The sequence below is a fragment of the Danio rerio genome, chromosome 15 (assembly GCF_052040795.2).
Source record: "Danio rerio strain M-AB ecotype USA chromosome 15, GRCz13ab, whole genome shotgun sequence".
NCBI lineage: Eukaryota > Metazoa > Chordata > Actinopteri > Cypriniformes > Danionidae > Danio > Danio rerio.
This window is the reverse complement of record NC_141035.1, coordinates 36662653-36666774: the sequence shown is the minus strand read 5'-3', so window position 1 is coordinate 36666774 and position 4122 is coordinate 36662653.

Here is a 4122-nt window from a genome sequence, read left to right as displayed (position 1 = left end):
TGTTTGGTGTGAGTTATTAGAATGCATTTGTCTTATGAAGGCAAGTGAACATCTTGTTTTGAGTCGTATTTAAGGAAACGTGAATGAATACTCAACTCAACTGAATTTATTTCTAGAGCATTTTCCACAAACCACAATGGATACCAAACTGCTGTACATTAAACACATACAAATATACACAAACAGGGCTTTACATTAACTTTTTTGATCACCAGCCACTGTGGCTAGTAGATTTCCAACATTACTAGCCACTTGCCATTTTCATCAGCCACAATTTTGTTGTTTGGAAAATATATTTTATATAAATAAATGTGACTTTGACATGTTAAAATGACTAGATTTAGATGTTGAGCATCGTTTTTTGTCTAGACTCTAGTCTTTTTCAAAGAGAACCGATCGCAGTGAACGGAAAAAAGCGCAAGTAAACAGGAGCGCGCGCGTGCTTTTTACCAGTAATCATCCTCTCATAAGGTATTCACCTGCTTCTCGCGCGAACACAGTTATTGTTTTCAGTCGTGCTGCTACTCGATTTTAAGATCACAATTGCACGTATATTGAGCCATCCTTATTGTCAAACCCTGCTTTGAGAAAACTACATTGTAAAAATGATTTCCAACCTGCAGTGGCGTAGCGCAAAATGCGGAGGCCCCCCTGCAGGGATCGCTGACGGGGCCCCCTGATGAAGGGGGGGGGGGGGGGGGATACGTCATACGTCAATTTGCATATTACTGACGTCATCACGTTCTACCGTTTCTGTTTAACAGCCTATGGTTAATAAAGGGGTATTTATAATTGCACTACACTTTATATAAGCATGTTTATTTAACTAAATTTATTGCTGTTTGAATACAGTATATCATTACAGATGTGTAACGTTAGTGAATGTGCAGTAATCTCTCATATGAAATAAACTCAGACAAGTTCAGAAACTGTCACTAAAATATCTGTGATTGTGAACAAGAAAAGAATAAACGCTCCAATTAAATTGTTAAAATAAAGTAGAAGTAGATCGGTTTGACTGTACAAGGGAAAAACCTTCACACTGCCTGTGCTAAATCATTTGTCGTCGGTACGCAGAGGGGTGATCTGCTCTCGGGCTGCAGGTGGGAGAGGCTGCTGTAGAGGACTGACTGGGCCGCCTGTCAGTGCTGTGAGGCGGGGGAGGGGCCGGCGGGATCACACGCAGCTCGTTGAGAAGAGTAGGGACGGTACAGTATGGAAAAATGACAGTCTAAAAAAATCTCCAATAACACACAAAAAAGTTGCTAGGGGGGTCTGAAAAGTTGCTAAATCTAATGACAAAGTCGCTAAGTTGGCAACATTGGCGGCAAGCAATCAGAATGAAGTAGTCCACCGCTTGAGAGGTGTTCAGAGAACTCAGACGTGTGAACTTTGGTTCCGACCACAGTTGTTCCCAACAGTTTATTGAAAATCGCGACGACGCGGGGCCCCCTAATCACGCGGGGCCCCCCCCCGCGGTGCGTGCCCTGCGGGCCCGTCCGCTACGCCACTGCCAACCTGCCAAAGTGGCTAGTGGGAGAGGCTGTCCTACCCGCCAAAGCTGAAATCTACCCGCATTTGGCCCTGTACACAAACCAAAATACATGAACTCACATCACATGATTAAAAGCTAAAGAAAAGAAGTGTTTTCAGTGACCTTTGAAAAGACTCAAAAGTTGCAGCTGTTCTTAAGGAGAGTGGAAGATTGTTCCATAGTCTTGGAGCGGCTACTGAAAAAGCTCCTCTAAAAATCACCTCTACATTTTAAGTGAGATCGTGGAACTGTCAAATGGATGCAAGAAAATGGACCCAGTTGCAGCAATGAACTATACAAAGGGGTTTATTGACAGAATAAGGCACAAGACAGACAAGGGGATAACAAGGTCCAAACGGTAGGGGCAACAACACAGGTAAGCCAGTGTTAGATACTTGATGGTACTATAGTGAACAGCCAGCCAGGAGTAGGAGCAACAGTGGTCAAAACCAGAAATGGATCCTTGAGCAAGCCATGTAAACTCCAGACTGGCAGACCAGGCAGGTCAGGACACGAGATAGTACTGAAAAATTATAAGACAAGACAGCAAACAGGCAGCAAAAATATAAAATAAAATACAAACTAAATCTAAAATCAAATCAAATATACAGCGTCATGTAAATTAAAAATCAAGTAAAAATCGCATTATTTTTTTGTTTGTTGCATGTAGTTAACCACTTATGTGCTGTGGGAAAAAGGTGTTTTTAAATCAGGCTACCACTGCAAGTATATTTCAAACCTGTGGGACGGCCTGCACACTGAGTTGATCTCATGAGGAAATGTAACTATTTTAAGTTTTGTCAGTTTAGTGGCTTTTTTGTACGAGTTCAGTCGTATGAAAATGTACCATTTGAAAAAGAAGGCGTGGCAGAAGGCGTGCTATTTGATTTCACACAGATTTCACTCCATGCGGCCTCTGACCTAAAATGAGTTTGCCACCCCTGGTCTATACACTACCTGACAAAAGTCTTGACGTTGATCCCAGTTGTAAGAGCAACAAATAATAACAGAAGGTAGATTTTTTTTCGATGAATTATCTGTTGAACTGCACAACAAACATCACAAATACTCTAGAAGACCTATTGGAACCCACATGGACCCAAGATTCACGGAAATCAATCAAGTTTGGTGAAGAAAAAATCATGGTGTGGGATTACATTCAGTATGGGGGCTTGCGAGAGATCTGCAGAGTGGATGGCAACATCAGAAGCCTGAGGTATAAAGATGTTTGTGCTGCCCATTACATTACAAACCACAGGAGAGGGCAAATTCTTCAGCAGGATAGCACTCATCATACTTCAGCCTCCACATCAAAGTTTCTGGAAGCAAAGAAGGTCAAGGTGCTCCAGGATTGGCCAGCCCAGTCACCAGATACAAACATTATTAAGCACGATGAAGGAGGAGGAATTGAAGATGAATCTAAAGACTCTTGATGAACTCTGGGAGTCCTGCAAGAATGCTTCCTTTGCCATTCCAGATGACTTTATTAATAAGTTATTTGAGTCATTGCCGAGATGTATGGATGCAGTCCTCCAAGCTCATGGGAGTCATCAGGGGCGGACTGGCCATCTGGCACACCGGGCAGATTCCCGCTGGGCCGACGTACTTTTTGGGCCGGGCGTCTTATGATCTGATCGGCCCATAAAAGGCTTAGCAGCCTATCGTTTTTGTTTGCCTTATTAATTGATGAAGCTGTGATCTGTGACTCTGTGAAAGTAAGATGATTTTTTTCCAGACAGACAGACCGGGCCGGCCCAAGTGACACTCTGCAGCCCATTGGTTCTTTTCTTTATTGACATTGGGCTGGCTAAAATAACAGACTCCTATTTTGGGCTCTGTGTGAGCGTGCATCGTCTGTGTGTATTTGTCACAATAGACAAAATAGACGCTGAGTCATACACAATATAAATTTTTTTTCTCTACTGCACCATGACTTTATACTCTATATTGCATATAATTTCTGTTAAGTAACAAGACTTTTCTCTAAGTAAAGTCAGACCTTACTGTCCTAATTAAATAATTAAAAATCAAGGCATGATCATATTTTATTTTGGTAAAATAATTGTAATTTAGAGGCCTTTGCCTTTCATATAAGCCAATTCAGATACCAAATGAGCAACTAGAAGTCAAGTTATTATTTGTTGTTCTTAAACCTTGGATAGGCGGCAAGAATTTTGTCAGCTAGTGTAAAAACTGTTGTCACATATTGACATTTTAATAGATGTCTTCTGTAAATTAAGGTACAAATTAATGCCTGGCTTTATGCATGAAAAATTAGCAGGGCACACACAGAAACATAAAACCTTGTTACATGACTTTTCCTTAAATACCACTTTGATTTTTGACCTACTTTTATTATTAAATTAGACATAACAGTGATGATTTAATTTTTAATATCATTCAAAGTAAAAAGTAATATGGGTGGAATTACAGTTTCGTATCTAAATGTTTGTTTCTTTTATCATGACTAATCAACCCATGCAAACCATAAACTCCTTCATGTTTTTGGGATAAATTATAGACACATGTTTGTTTTTGCTCTCTTTTCCGAGCATCTGACCCAGTTGATGGTATCTTTGACTAGACTA